This window comes from Microtus oregoni, unplaced genomic scaffold (assembly GCF_018167655.1).
Source record: "Microtus oregoni isolate MIOR12 unplaced genomic scaffold, Mior012 000031F_ref0000149, whole genome shotgun sequence".
NCBI classification, from domain to species: Eukaryota; Metazoa; Chordata; class Mammalia; order Rodentia; family Cricetidae; genus Microtus; species Microtus oregoni.
In genome coordinates this window covers 25,353,109-25,369,766 of record NW_024543090.1, presented here as the reverse complement: position 1 = coordinate 25,369,766, position 16,658 = coordinate 25,353,109, and the positions used below count along the sequence as shown (strand labels likewise).

At 43.1% G+C, this 16,658-nt stretch overlaps 1 protein-coding gene across 6 annotated transcripts in view; it reads right to left on the bottom strand.

The window, feature by feature from the left end:
* Sema6d (semaphorin 6D) overlaps nt 1-15,022 on the bottom strand; it is a 566,953-nt gene extending 551,931 nt beyond the window's left edge. For all 6 annotated transcript variants that reach the window (XM_041678890.1, XM_041678884.1, XM_041678891.1 and 3 more), the window contains exon 1: nt 14,791-15,022. The gene's annotated coding sequence lies outside the window, so the exon portion shown is untranslated. The remainder of the gene's footprint in view (nt 1-14,790) is intronic.
* Between the last annotated feature and the right edge of the window lie 1,636 nt (nt 15,023-16,658).

Sequence of the window (16,658 nt, the reverse complement as noted above, 5' to 3'; positions counted from 1 at the left end):
TTAATTTTTAAAGTGGTAAATATCGATATTTAGTCCACTGATCCTTATGGAGAGCATGTTCCACTTCAGGTGCAGTTGTTGACACTGAGGATTTCTGCAGCAGCGGAGGCATCCACGGCTTCAAAAATACAACCCCACACTTCCAAACCTCACGATTCTTCCAGCTAAACATGTACTCTTCAGTGGATGCTCAACCGATTTGAAATAGAGCTTCTCTGCTCTGTCTTATTGTAGGAGGGTTGCCATAACAAATCCACAGAGCAGCTGAGGGACAGACACTCTGCTCGCATGCATACATACACTTGCGCACACACTTCTTCAGGAACAGTTATGAGCTGCTCTCGGTCTTTCTTACCTACACCAGCCCGATCTTCCTGAGACTATCTAGCTATTGGTTCCCTAGAGCCGCTCAGCTCCCAGGTGGTGCTGCCTGTGGTTGGTACCGAGAGCAATTGACAGCATCTGTTTTCAGAATGCCCTTTTCCACCATATAAGTCCTCTCCATTGGCCAGTAGATCCAGTTACTCATCCTAACAGATTATTTGATCCCACTCCAATATTTTGTGGAAGGATTTCAAATACAGGTCAAGAAGTCAAACACAAACAAACAACCCGACACAGGGCTGGCCGCTTCTGGAGATCATGCGAGAGGATTACCTCTAGTAGAGGCTCCTGGGCATGGACAGAACCTGCAGGGGAAACACTGCAGAGGCCTTCTGTGGGTTTGTCGCTTACATTTGAGTCCTCAGAGTGATGGCTTTGAAGGAAGTCTCTTCCCAAACACGCATTGAAATGTCTTCATTTAGGTGCTCTAACGAAGCACAAAAGCAGATCTGCACAGCTGCCCTCCCTGCTGTCCCCAACTGTGTTTCTATATCATTGGTTACCGCCAGGTACCTGTGCCAATGAACTGCAATGAAAATTTGGGACCCTGGATAGAGAAGAACCTAGGTTTGAATTCCTAGCTTAACAATTTAAGTTTGTTCCACCCTCACCATAACCACAGAAACAAAACTTAACAGAAGCACCATACCCTACTGTCAGTGTGAATCCGGGTCCCTGTTCGAACATCTTCAGTGACAGGGGCCCTTGACGGAAGAGCCGGCAAAGCAGGTAGACAGGAACTGCTGTCCCCAGCAGCTGTTTGAGCATTAGGGAGGAACAGAATGAGGGACAGGATAGGGGTCTGCGCTCTATTACTTTAAACTCAATTTTAAATGGATGAATTCAAATGTTTATATCCACCACAGACAACATGCCATTGTGAATGGGCAGCAAATGTGGAGAGTCTACTCTTGCCTTACTGAGACATGCTAGCTAACTTTTTTCTAGTCTGAGCAGTCTCCTTCAATTAAATATTGTCCAGACTGAAAACTAAGCCCTTATCAAACCTGTTTATAGAGTCATTTCCTGGAGGAAATCTTTTCATGGAGTATACGTAGTCTCATATCTCTTCCTTTCTTCAAGGTAATTCCTGGTTTATGGCCATGAACGGAAGGTAGCACCAATCCGTCGGGTTGAATTTTGACTGCTCCCAGTTTTCTCACAAAAGAATAGAGCAAGCCTTTTCCCATCCAATGAATAATTTGAAGTAAAATTAAAAATATTTAGCACTGGGTGTGGTGCACCATGAACCAGGCAGAATGCGTGTCAGTCTGATACACATCAGAATGGGTACAAACAAGACGAGGCAGATATGCCATTGTGAGCCAGCTAGACATATGTCCTGCAGGTAACTCTGTAGTCGGATGTCTCATCGAGAGCTTTGGAAGAGCCTGCTGGTGCCCTTTACTGCTCTCAATAGCTGCAACTACTTTTCTAAGTCCTTAATGCTACCTCCAGTAGCAGGGAGCAGCTTCATTCAGACCTTAGATACTCCAAAACTGAAAACATGACTGCTGAATCATGAAAGAGGGATCTTTGGAGGTTTATTGATTGATGAACTGGGCTATTGCTACTGTTCTACTCTTCATAGGTCATACTCAGCTTCTCCTAAAACCTTTCAGCTAATCCAGAAAGCAAGCATGGTCCTTAGTACTCACCCCACACTCTATCTACTCAGATCTGATCCTGAGTGCAAGGACAGGGAAACCTCCCAGCTCCCTAACACCAAGCTTGCATTTTTTAATACAGTGTCCTATGACTGCAGGGAGGAGGGAAGAGAGTAGGGAGTGGCAGGGATGGCTTCCCATGCTCCCTGTCTCATCTCGTCCACTCCACCCACTGGAAAGCATTATCCTCCTCAGTCTACCCTGTCTTTGTTCTTCTTTTTCTACTTAGGTTTAATAGATTTAGAATTTTATTTTCCTCAGTAATATCCAGTCTTCAAGGTCATGATGATGATAAAGAAAAGAGTCAAATGGCAGAAACTCTAAAACGCAATGTTACTCAGTGACTCTCTCTTTCAGACAGCCAGCTCCGTCACTCTTAGGACAAACCTCTTGGGTCTGCAGGAAATATTCAAACAATTCCTTCACTTACTGATTTTAATATAAATAACAGCTATGTGTAATCTATTTTGAAAACAATCCAATAAGATATGTAAGTACTAACACTTGGAGGAACACTTGGGTTTACATAGGAAATTGTATATTAAGTGTGTAAATTCAAATCTCTCCGTCAAGAGATGAAATATTTTCTGATAAACTGGCTTTTGCAAACCCCCACCCACCCAATAGGAACTGGTTGGCTCGCAAAGTCCTTCTAGAGAAGCTATGAATGATCAAAGGAGACTTTGTGCCTGTTGGGAGTTGGCTTTCCCTTGATGGTGCTGTTATGGCTGTTAAATCACAGGCTATAACGAACTGATCTTAAACTTATTTAACTGCTTTCCTCCTCCCTCATTCATTTCCTATCCCACGACTTTACAAAATGACAAGACTGAAATTCCAGTCTTTGAAATAAAAATTCAAAAAGAAGCAAGACAGATTACATATACAACAGTTGCAACATAATTTGAAGAGAATTGGAAATGCCTCTCCTGCCATTCTCTGGTCCATCTCATCCTGGAGAGGCCTGTCCCTCCTCCATTCTCCTCAGGGATCACCTAATTTGGAAAGGCTTGTCCCTCCCCTTTCTCCTCAAAGTTCACCTCATCCTGGAGAGGCCTGTCTCTGCCATTCTCCTATGGATCACCTCACCCTTAGTTCTCAGAGCACAAATTCACTGCTAATACATCATAATATTAGCCCATGGTGAATCAGGAAAGCTAGGTTCTTTACACATCTAGAATTTAAGGATCTGTATAGAGCACAGGTTCATAACCTCACAGGCTGCCTTAAGAGAATGTTCAGTGAAGGGTCATACCCCCACAGACTGCCTTGAGAGGGTATTCTATGTAAAGGGATCGAATCTCACAGATGTAGGGAACGATTGTTCTCACGTTCTCCATAGGAGTCCACTAAAGATGCCACAAACCACGGCCCAAAGCCAACTGCAGGTGACACGAAACTCCAAGCCACTGTATATCAAAGCACAGATTGGACCACACTGACAGAGAAAAGCTTTCTATACTGGCAAGTGATTTTTTCCCCCCACAACGGTGCTAAGATCCTATTCACGTGTCGTTTTTCCAGCATTTGAAATCTGGCGCTTTTCCCAGTTACTAAAAATTCTCATGAAAAGAAGCAGTCACACAAACGTAGCCCGACAAGCCGAGGTTCCTTTGTTGGCTTTCTTCTATAATTGATATTACACGTATATTTAGAATAAACGGACAGTGCAGGCTTCTACCAGCTGCTCATTCTAACGTGGTCCAGATTCTCTTGAATTGTGTGTGCAACTTCAGCAGTTTCTAATCATCTTATTTTAAATACCTCTGCTTACAATAGGAAAAGGCTTAGAGCCTCATTTAAATTAAGACATTCCACATAACTCTGCCTGCATTCTCTCAAAATACTCAGCCAATTAGCATAAGCTACCTTCTAGAGGATTTGCTCTAAGTCAGGTGGAAAGAAATATTATTTCAGAACCAAAGAAGAACAAAGCCATGAAACAGACAGCAAATCAAATAACTGAATGAATATTAAGCATGTTTAATTTTCCCATATTTTAGGAGTCTACGTTCCCTTTTACAGTGTTCTGCCATAAATGGTTTCTGGGCATACATAGTCTTCCAGGACAGCTCTAAAGGGACAAAATATTCAAAATATTGCAATCCTCTTCTTTCAGATGGCAGCCCAGAAAGTCTCAGCAGATTCCAAAATAATGCAGGCTCAATCACCTTAGGGTGCAGTGAGCTGAAGCCCAATCCCCAAGGCATTAAATGCACCGGGAAAACTGTCCTGAGTCTGGCAACCAACCAAGGAACTGGCAACCAACTTTAGGCATGGCCAGAAACAGAGACTTCTGACAGCGGGGCCAGGCTGCCACCTGCAGGACAGCAGGAAACACAGCTCCACAGATGCCAGTCAGTTCCCAACAGTCAGAGATGAGACTGTGTGCTGTGCTAAACTGTTTCCCCTCATTCTGTTCTCCTCCCTGACAAAAGAGCTGAGTCGTTCTGCTCCATGGCTCACTGATTTGCTGACTGACGGGTCAAATCCCCAATCACCACAAAAGCATGCTGCCTATCTTTCCGTTTCCCTTGTTCTTACCTGGGAAAATACAGCACCAATACCCACTTTATCATATTATGGAGGAGATTGAAATTATACTCATCAAAACGCGAAGATAATATATTAGTGTAACTCCCAATACAATTTTTTAAAAGTTAGAATAATCTAAGTAAAGAACAGAACAAAGAAGCAGGACCCAGATACCAACCGCCAAGTGAGACGGGTGAGAAAGTACTGGATCAGGAGCCCCTCCAAGGCAGGCTGCTACCTCAGGCCTTTGTCCTCCTTCCATAAGTCTGTCCTGTTGCCCCCTCTCATCTTCCTTTCCTTCACGCCTCGCTTGTCCTTTTCACAACCGTCAATCGTTACTCAAGAAACTACAGCAAACAAAACAACAACAACAACAAATCTCTTCCGTTTCAGCTAATTCACAACCTAATAACATTTTGTTTTTTACAGAAATAGGATTCTGGAAGTAATTTTGTCGTCCTATTGTGTTTCCTCCAGGTAACTTAGCAGAGAGAAGGCTGGGCAGAGCCGAGGCTCTGAGAAGATGCGGGTGGGTACCAATTGGTCCCTACAGGATGCGCTGTTAGTCTGAGAGAACTGTAGTGACATCTCCTGGCAAGACCAAAAGAGCATTGCCTGTCATGAAACTTGCCACACTGTCACAAATTTATGATCAGAAACAATGACGAAAATATATTTTCTCACATGTACTGTTCCTTGATACCAAAATATTCCATCTGGAGAGAGAGAGAGACATACTTGAATCTATGTTCGAGTGAATTCCATTTTAAAAACCAGCTGAATCCAAGGAAGAAGGTCGTCACATTTTTATTCTATGACATCCAGCAACTAATGCTGATTTTATCTACTCATGTAGGCATTAGATACACAAAGCCCATGCAGCAGTATCTAATGCTAGGTAGTAACATTCTATAGAAACGATTTTCTAAAGTGTCTGTAAGTAGTATTTCTATCTGGCCTTTTTGCAAACTGTTGCTCTGAAATTTCTTTGACTGCCTGGACAATTAACTCCCCCACACTTCCTCTTCATCCCCAGCTCCCTCCCTATCTCCAGCATGATAGTATCTACATAGATCTGCCCTGACGGAAAGCATTTTCAATCTATAGTCCCCTCATTCACTGGATTATCTCTCTCCAAATTCTTTACCTCTTTCAAAATGTACCTGTGTTTTAGGAAGCAGTGTGATCCCCTGCATACCAGAGCTAAAGTGAAAATAGATATTAATATCAAGTATCTACCCCATTTCAAACCTTGTGACTGTGAAGATGGTTCTAGAAATATAGTCTACATTCCCTCCCTTCGCTCTTCCCACCCACTTATATAGTCAGTACTATGTGCTTGGGCTTTATGTTAGGTATTAGGAACATAAGAAAAACCACATGGCAGATAGTAACCTTGCTTCACAGGATATAATTCTAATCATCAAGTAGAGAGGAAAGGAATCAACAGCACAAATTTAAATGGGGTCTATGAGGAAATAAATGACAAAAAAAATGACAGGAGTCTGTGCAAGAGTGGAAGTCAAGGAAGGGCTTCCAGAAAAGCATGAGGAAGGAGTCTGTGGTGGCACAGGCTTTGAGTTTTGTGGAAAGATTAAAGAAGATTTGAGTGGCCGGGGTTGAGGTTGATGAATACAGTTGGATAGATGACCCTCATAGTAAAATCAGGAGCTTGCAAAGAGTTTTAAAGGAGCAGGTCTTCACAAATAGCTATGACAAAATAGAACTTAGACTATTTCCAATTATCACTTGATCCTTTTGACAGCTTCTGAAGCTAGCTCTTGACATCCTCCTTTTTACTAATAGAAACACAGGAGAGAAGCAACTCCCCCAATCCCTAGTCCTATAGGTTAGCTTGGAAATGTCACTGGTGAGACTCACCACAGTCCTGGGGTCTACACATCAAGCTATACAATAACAACATTTTAGATGATTGTTTCTGTAAAAGCAAGAGTTGGGAAGAAAGCCTGTAGGAAAGCAGAGGAGTTTTTGTTCCAGAAGTGATGGCCAAAGGATGGTGGAAAAGATGGAAAATTAAATTAGCCTGTTGTGTATCTGTGTTGAAATCCCACAAGGTCCTGCTGATAGAATGGATATCATGGGCCAGAGAAAAACCTGGTGGGAAATGCATCTTTCAGAGACAGCTGAACCACATTGCAGAGATGGCTTTCCCCAGAATCTCCTACTGCTTTGTGTCTAAACTGCACATATTTTCAAAGCATTTGCTATGTACTCCCTTCGGTGCTTCATGGGGGCTCCTTTCTAATAGCACCCATTCTTCAGATCTTTTATATGTACATACTCAGCATTTTAGCCTTTATTAGTGAAGTTTTACATTGTATATCACACCATCTACTTTCGTTTTGATAATAACTGGCCTTGGGAAAACTGCTTATAAATGCTTCTTAACATTCTACTGGGGGCTGGCCATGTGTAGTTCAGTAGTATAGCACTTGCCTAGCACAGACCAGACAATGGGTTCAATCCCCAGCCCCACAAAAATACCTGTCAGAAGAACACACTATAATTTCTTGCTCTTGTTGTTATTCTCCCCCCTCCCCCTCTATCTTTGGTTAGGCACTGTTTCTAATTTTTCATTTCTTACTAATTCCATTCATATAAATATTTTTATTGAAGTCATGATTGTTTCCTAGGGCTAGGAAAATAAACATGAAATTTATAAGTCATTCATTAATAAATTAGTTACTTATTTTTGCATTTCATTTCACTACAACTATTCACATCGGCCACTGCACTGGGAGAGCCTGCAAGAATGCAGATTAGCTGAGAGCCAATGCTGGTGGATGGATGGATGGGCGGTAGGTGTCCACGAAGGCCATTTTCTGATGCCTTCGGTATTCACAGTGGCAAGAAGATAGACCTTCATCTGAGAGTGAGGCATAGCCAGAGGACTGTTCTAGAAGAGAAGAGAAATTGTCCTGCCGTTTTCCAGGAAAATGGATGGAGCCAAGTATACAGTCAGATTACCTGAAACCAGTAGCTACTTAAGGCAATTAACGTGAGGTCACAGCATGGCATGGTCCTTTCGTCTGGCATGTGCAGTTCCACAGGTTTTAGAAGTCAGACTTCATCAGGACCCAACTTCCAAATCTTCACCTCCATGCTAATGGCCACTGTGTTGTGTTACTTCCTGGTGAACCTCTAGCATTTTCGTCTTTCTCGGAATCTCTGCCTTTATCTCAGCAGCCCTGGACTGTACTCAGACCACTACTTCCTCTTCCACACTTACATCTGCCCTTTTAGGTTGAACTGTCCAATCAATCTGTACCTTCTTTCCTCCCACCCACCCACCCAAACTGAGAAGCACATCCTTCCTCTCAGGCCCACAAGGCCTGAGCTGTTCAGGGTTACTCCTTTGCTGATCCACTGTCAGTACCTACTCTATCCTCATTCTTTAAGGCAGTAGACTTTTCTTCTTACTAATTCTCGTTCCAGTTTTTCAATAACTTGAACAGGGTTGGCTCGCTTTCAAGTTAATGAAAGTCAACTTTTGTCTAGGTACAGGATGCTTTTCCTTTTAAATCTTCAGCTGTGGAAAGATCAAAGTTGCCTTGATCATCCTCACAGGACAGCCTTTTCACTCCTGAAGACACTTGTAAGCAAACACTAACAACCGGCAAGCAGTTATGTTAGGGAGAAGTCTGAAAACGGGGCAAGTTTTCACTTCCACGTGTTGCTTGCTTGCAAAAGCAAGATTGTCTACTCAGTTTTACAATGACCACAATAATTAAGACAAATGCCATGTTTGTATGATATTTTTAGCATGTCTATACATTTCTAGTTTCAGTATGACTAAAATATTCTCACTCACTCACTCACTCTCTCACACACATTCTTATTAAATTTAATTAAACAATCATGCTAACTTCAAATAGAAGTTGCCAGTTTATTTTATTGACACATGTTTAAAACTTTTATTGTCATTTGGTTAATCCAGCAGGCAATGTTGAAAATTCTATGTTGCTTACCAAAATAAGTTTTTTAAATTTAGTAAATGGTGCAGTTCTCTCGGAAGTTATATTTTTTAAGGCAGGAATTACCACATAAATATGGCAATTTCATAAGGTCAGGCCCAGATACCCACCAAAGAAGAACAAACAGGACAAACTTCCAGGGGGCACACATATTAATAAAGAAAGCCTGCAGTGGGAACTAATAATCTTGTATGAGCAATGGAGATACAGAATGATGTTTCCCCTTTAATTCTCATGCACAATGTACAAAGAAACCTCATGTGCCATTAGAAAATTAAAACAAAATTTCCACTTTCATCTTTAGAAGCAGCCATTCTTCAAAATTAATCCACTTAATAAAAGTTCAACTTTCTTACTCACTTTTCTCTTGTGAACTTTATTTTACATGCTCCGAATTAAGAAAAAAAATGGTACTTCTAAATCCTTGAGTTCAAATCCATCACTCCCAAAGTTATTCACACCAGGACAAGCTGGTGAGGAGGAATACTTAGCAAATTTCCAGTCCCTTTAAGGACAATCAGAAGACAAGCTCTTTGCCCAAATGGAATGAAAGCTTACGCATCAACCTGAACACACCTGCATGGCGGGCCTCATGCCTGCACCGTGTAGCAGTGTGGTCTATAAATAATCCTCTCGGGCTTCTTGCCAATTAAAACTCATCACGTGGCACACACCTTAGATGTCAGCAGTTAATTTGCATGTCAATGAAACAATAATTTGATGAAATTTCAAAGCTTTATGCACTATTTATACCATACTTGGAAGCACAGTGAGTGTACTCATATGCAAATTTTTATTGTGTTCAACGATCTCTTTAAAGGCTGCATTTCAATGATCAGCGTTCATCCTTGCCAGAGTTTCGGTTTGGGACAGCAGATCTGCATTTTAGACATTCAGTTCCTTTAACATTGACTCCAATTGAGACGTCTAAGGGAAAAGTTAGTCCCGTCCACCACACAGTAGAGAGGCAGCTGCTTCGATTCCGGACTCTAATCCCTTTGTGGTCTTAGCTGCAAACATGACACCCTGGGTCAATGAGGTTTTTTATTCAAGTTGATTTTTTCTTGCCTTCCTTTCCCCGCCTCCTGCCCAGATTTTCTTTAGCTAAAAGGAGCACTTTTGTGGGTGGTCTCTTCTAAAAGTTGAAAATGGTTGTTGATTCTAGGACAAAGGGAAACAACCAGTGGGCACTTAGACTTAACTACTGTACTTAGGAGCAGTACTTAGAACAAATACTGTATTTACATGGACAGAAATTTCAAAAGCTGCCAGCCTGGTGGGGCAAACTTGCTATTGGAATGGCCACACCTACCAATCAGTGCCAGGCAAGTAGCAAGCGGAAAAACCAATGAGGGAAGGAAAGGAGAAGGTGGGAGGAGGGAAGGAGGGGGAACGGGAGGAGGGAAGATGAAGAATGGGAGGAGAATGAGGAGAGAAGGGGAAGCATGAAGAGAAATGAGGAGAATTTGAGGAGCTAGAGAGATGGCTCAGCGGTTAGGAGTGCTGATTGCTCTTCCAGAGAGAGGCTGGGGTTTAATTCCCCACAATCACGTGGAGGCCAACAATTGTCTTTAACCTTAGTCCCAGGATCTGCCCCCTTCAGGCACTATACACAGGTAGTAAGCAAACATTCACGCAGAATAAACACTCATACACCTAAAATAAATTTGTTTTTGTTTGAAAAAGAAAGAGTGCATGAGCTTCCAGTTTCAGGGCATCATAGTAGTTCACCAGCATTCCTTTTTGTCCTCAGCTCTAGAAAATGCTGGGAGTTTACATACGCCTAGGAAAATAATAGAAAATGTGGCTGCTTTGCTGTATTGCCTAGGGCTTGTTATGAGAGTGCTCCACTAGGAAGTGTGTACTCAACGCCATTAAGATCAGGGATTGGGGTTTCATTTTAATGCCATAGATGTATGCATAAGTTGACACAATTGTTAATCATTTCTCACATCTTCATTCAGACAAGATACAGCTACCATGAATAGAGACTACTTGGGATCATAGTTTATCTCTTGGTTTGGCTACTATTCTATTACCATTAATCCTCCTTTTAGACCCGTTTAGATTCTGTTCTAATTACTTCTTCACATCTATGTTGATGAGCCCTCTCATTCCACAACTGAAAACAAAAGGATGTATCCTGACAGAGAAAAATGAGTAGATAAACAGAGCAAGATAAGAAAAAGGAGAAAAAGAGCATCATTGTAGATCCGATCATTTGTCTCCAGCCACTTAAGAAAACTACATTAGTTCCCTGAAAACACATTTTTTTTTAAAAAGGCTATATAATATATCATGAATTATTAAATTGACTGTCTTAGTCTTTATCTTACAAATGCTTTCCTTCTCATTAATTAAGTTGCTCTTCATCTTAAAAGAAATAGAAACCATTCTTGATTTTTAAACTCAACATTTAACTCAATAATATTTTCTTCAATTAGTTTACATCAAAGGAAACTGAAAGTACTATATTGATGAGCATAGTTTAGTCATTTGACCAACATTTCTGGTTTTGTCTACTCAAGCAAGTGAATGTCAAACATCTCTTGTTTAATGGACATCCAGTGAGCAGCCATGGAAGGAAACCAAAAAGGTTTTGCTTAAATATTCCGGAAACACACACTAACTTACTTCACTCTTCCATAAAGAAGAGTCCTCCCCACAACAGTACAAGAAAGCAGAGCCTTTGTTACCTATGTGAAGCCAGAGCCAGCAGTCACATGTAGCCAGCAAAGGCAGGGCTTCTGCTTAGGAAAGTGGAGTCTGGGGGAGCCAAATGCCTGGCATGGGCTTGGACTTATGGATCCAGAAGAGCTTCTTAGTGCATTCCACTCAGGGAAAGCTGCTCTTCTTCCTGACTGCCAAGTTCTGACTCAAATTTTAATGGAAGGTACTCTCCTTCTCTCCTCACCGCTTCCCTCACCAATCACCGCCCCCCACCAAGTGTTCAACAGTATGTTCCTTCATACAGGCTATGTGGAACGTATTTACCATACACTTATGACACAGGGGGAAAATATCAAAAGACTCAGGTTTAAGAGGTATTGATTTAAAAGGCTATTCATTTTGAAGAAAAGTAGCCTGACATAGACTCAGCGAAGACTTCAATGACAGTGTACAGTACAACTAATTCTCTATCTGGGGGTCCTGAGAAATTACAGCAAGGGGTTGTAGAGTAATGAATGTTTGTAATTCATTAGCTGGTATTTTAAAATGCAAAGCACACCATGACATCAATGATGTTCTTTTAAATCTCAACGGACAAGCTATTACAATGAGAGCGCCTGGAAAAAGACAGCACACTCCAATATATATTTGATGAAATTTCAGTGTTTCCATAATGGTGATTCAGTAGCATTTCATAATTTATAGAACGACGAAAATATCCCCAGATTGGTTTAAAAGTACAGATTTTATTTCTAGAAACATCTCATGAAATTTTAGCAGTAACATGTCAATACTCAAAGCTTGCTAATGGCCCTTAATATGGCTTTAGTATGCCTTTAAGAAAACAAATAGTATTTGCTGAAATCACAGTTTTTTCCTCTGAAAAAGTAAGTAATATTTTAAACTGCTTTTTCTTCTTTTCTCACTTTCTACGTTCCTTCAGCTCCTAGATAACAAAACAATGCCTCTTTCTTCCTGTGGAAGAGAAAACTCAATAAATAAAATGGCTACAGGGCCTCAAAGCAGTAAAATTATGGCTTTCTAAGGAGTTGGTTTTTCTTTTATGAAGAAACACATTTTAAAAAGACCTTTCCCAACGCACATTAAAGTCAGGCATATTTCAATGAAATACTTATTTTGGCAGTGCTAACTAAACATTGCTGACTGATAAATGAGACCCAAATAATTAAGTTCTGTTCTTTTACAATCAAGATTTAGTGTAGCCATCAATCTGAGTAGAATTTAGCGTCTGGAGACTTTGGAAGATGAACAAGCTACTAACTGAAAAATCGGTCATGTGGGGAGGTGGTTAAATGACTGCTCGGTTTGAACGTAGCTTTGGATAACTTTCATGTCTTAATCTTCATTAGAACTTGGCTGATCCAATTGCTCATTTGTTCCTGCCTTAACTTGGACACTGAGTGCAAGCAAACAGAAGAAAACCTGCACAGATAATTCAGTGCATCCGATGAGCGGCACAGTGTCCAGAATAAGATGTAACAGTAGGCTATAGCCAAAGTTCTTCTCAATAAAATAATGCAAGTAAAACAATGTTGTCATAAAAACACTTAGCTTAGAAGCATTAAAAGTGACAGGGAAGAGAGAAGAACAGATTATTCTTTCCATGTGTGTCTGTGGAACTGAGAGGCATGCCCAGGTTTCCACTGTTATTTATCATCTACCTAATTCACACTTCACAGCCTTAGAATCAGTCATCCAGCTTTTCATACTGTAATCAACACCCACACTTCTCCATCTATTTCTCTTCCCTCCGAGAGCAAAAGAAGCTACGGTCAGAGAAATGTTCACACGAGGTGTTTCTCCTGGGGGCTGAACTCCAGGTTTCAGCAGACAATGCCCTTAGCAGGTCGTGGGCACAACAACATCAAATCCAGGGAGAAGGGCAGTGGTGTTTGTTAGAAACTACTGATATCACGACCGACTACAGATACATAATGCATATGCATAAATATGTGTGCATTCGATACCCACATGAAATGATATTTAAATACCTCTGGCCAAGAGTTATGCATATGAGGAAAAGCAGGGACAAATACATCCTTAGGTCAGGGACTAAGGCACTGACACCTTAAAAAGGTGATATTATTGTCGTGTAAAGAGTGGGGGAAAAGCCAAATAAGAATGTATATGCTATGATGGAAAGAAAGTGTCCTGGGGCTCCCCAAAGAGGAGAGGAGGGAGATGAGGCTCCCTATGCCTCTGTCTCCATCCACTTCCATCCTTAAATGCTAACATCAGGGCTAGGGTGGGGAGCCATGGACTCTAAACCACTGTGTGGTCATATGTACAGAAGAACTTACACTTTGTTTATTAAAAGGGACTCCTCTCCCAAAACCGTGCAATCTTACTACTTGAAGATACAAAAAGAATGAATGCAAATCCACGAAGAGAGGGAAAGGGCCAGAAAAAGAATAAACCCCGCCCAAGAACAGGGAAACAGGTGCTAGCAGGAGAAAACAGCCAATTGCCCCAAATGCTTAAAACTCCACCTTCATTATTCTGAAAGCAATTTCAATACGAGAGGGGATATCATTCTTGCTTCTGAAGCTCCATTCGCTGGGCTGGCTGTCTGAATCAGTCAGATCTAAGTTTTGCACTCAGAGACGGCTTAGGTTGTCGACTACTCTTGCTCTCTGAACCAAGAAGTCCCTTTCCAAAAATGTGTGGTAAGATGACTCCGACCCCCACTCTTCCAGGTCAACACTTTTATTAACCTAGAGAGCTCTGTCTGTGTCGCTCAGCCCGGCCCCAAGAACAGTCACCGCGAACAATGAGCCAGACGAGGGACCCACCCAGTGAGCACCTGCTAGCGGATGCTCGAGCCTGGGAGCGGGCGCCCGGCCTTGGGTTCTGGTTCCCCACCCTGCCCTCCCATACCCCAAGAAAAGCCTGGAGGCAAGTGGTTCCCTGCAAGAGACTCTGAGCTCCCGAGTCAACCCAGCCTCCCAACACCCATCAGTTAGAGCCGCTGTACCTAAAAAGAACATAAGCCCAGCGGTGCTGCGGGGTGGTCCAGCTACCACCTACCAGCGGCCCCGCGGGTTCTGACAGGCACCAGCGCCCCATAGCCCACACTGAAATCCCCAGAGCTGTGGGGTAGAAAGAGGTGGAGCCGGGAGCCTTAAAGTGGCTTCCTCTGGCCCGCCCCTGGCCTGGCAGGGCTCTGGGATCGGGTAAGACACAAAAGATGGGCAACATCCGAGCTTGCCACTGTGCCGTCGCCGGGGTGAGCGGCGGGGCCTCGGGTGGGTCCCTGTCTCCTCTCCCCACTGTCCATTCCCGCTCCCCTGTCCACAATCCGGCTTCCTGGTCCCAATTCCAGTTCCCTAGTCCCAATTCCCGCTCCCTGGTTCTGATCTTCTCTTTTTGGTCCCCATCCCGACTGCCGGGTCCCTATCTCCGATCCATGTTCTCCGCCCGCGGCGGGAGCATCACTGGATGCCGCCGAGCCCGGCGCGCTTTCCGGGAGCTCGAGTGGGCAGCGAAGGGCGCGGGCGGCGGAGACAAGAGACACTTACTTGCCGGGAAGACTGAGCGCCACTCGCTCCTCACTCGCAGGTGTCCGGCCCCGCGGTCCGCGAAGGCTTTGGAGCAGCTTGGAGCTGGGCACTTGGCGAGCCCGGGACACCCTCGCCTCCGCTCAGCTGCGCGCTGTCCCCCGCACCCGGCACGCCGCGGCACCATCCGCAGCCCCAGGCCTCTGCCCCGCTCTCCCACGTCGCCCGCTCCAGGCAGACCACACCCTGTCACCCCCGCAGCCCTCCACTCCTGTCTCTTTGACACTTCACCGGTTACTCCGCCGCCCGGCGTCCTCCCACCCCCTCAGCCCACGTGCTTCAGCGCTAGCTCCCAGCTCCAACTTCCCCCGATGGTCCCCGCCCGCCTGGGAACCTCTGGACTCAGGCTGGAAGGTGCCTGGTCCTTCCTTCCACAAGCCGAGCCTTAGCACCTAGGTCCTTCCGTTGATGGTGTCACTACGATGTAATGTGTGCTGTATACTGTATATCATGTATTTTGTTGTTCTTGCTGTTGTTGAGCCATGCATTGTTACTTTTAATATCAGAGAGATGTGTTTATTCCCAGAAATCAATCACTGATTGGTCACTGGCCTTGACCCATCAGCCCAGTTGTTGCCACTTGCAGAAAACCTTCCAAAGTCGCTTGCATCATTTCAGCCAAATCAGCCTTATTTCCTTTCTATGTGTGCATGTATGTACGTACATACGTATGTATGCATGCATGCATTTATTCTCTTTGTGGATTTTTTTTCTGTAGGACTATTTTATTATTAGGTTTTTTTTTGTTTGTTTGTTTGATTTTTGTTTTTTTCATTCCTGCAAAGTCTGAAGTTCCGTCCTGAGGGCTGCCTCCTCATCGGTTCAGTCACGGAGGCTTCCTTGCCTCCGTTACAACTTTGTCAGCCGCCTCTAGTGTAAGCCTCAAGACATAGTGTAAATTCACGGATGCTCAAAACTGCCCCTAACTTATGAACATAAACTTTGGTCATTTTATATCACGCTGAAATGAGGAGTTTAATTGGGTGCTTGGCTGAATCCCAAATCCTAGGTCCTGTAGAAACCCGGGACATTTTACATTTGGCTGAGTGATTTCTCATACTATGATGAGACTTAGCAGGGTTAATAACTTGGGCTATCACTAAATGTGACACTTTAAAGCTTTTTCTAGAGTATGGACTCCAAGTACCACACATTCACAAGCTTGAGTCCTTGGGCCTTTCGTAACAGTGCACTTGGATGCCCACTGCCCAGCCACAAACGGCTTTAAGGACCGCTACCACAGAAAACCTCCCGGACACCTTTCTTTTCAGAATGACATCATTGTTCTCTTTACCTCTTATTTTAGCCTCACTTTCTTAAGAGTTTTAAGAAATAAAATAATACCCTCTTAAAGGTCTAGTTTCACTCATTGTCTTAACTCTGACATATAATAAAATTTCTATGCCTATATCGTGCCCCAGCCACTCACCCAGATAACCTTATCCCTTAGTAAGCTCGTGCTTACTAAGAAGAGAGACCACCCACCTGCCAGCACTGCTGGAAGAGCTCTGCTCCTTAGACATTGTATAGATGACACCAGGAGGAGAAGGGGGATCAGGAAGCTGTTTATTAATCATTGCAGCAAGGACTGGATTCCCAGCAACCTATCTGGTCTTGACCAGCCCAACACCTGTCTCATCACAATGTCATAGACCTATTAAGGAACAAATATTTGAAAAAAACATATGCATTTATCCATATTTAGCTGCATTGCCAGAAACTGAGCAGAAGTCTGGTGGACTATTGAGACAGACATAGACAGATTTTCCAGATCGAAAACTCTTGGTAACGTCATGAACACTATAACCTTCATTTAAAATATGGGAGGA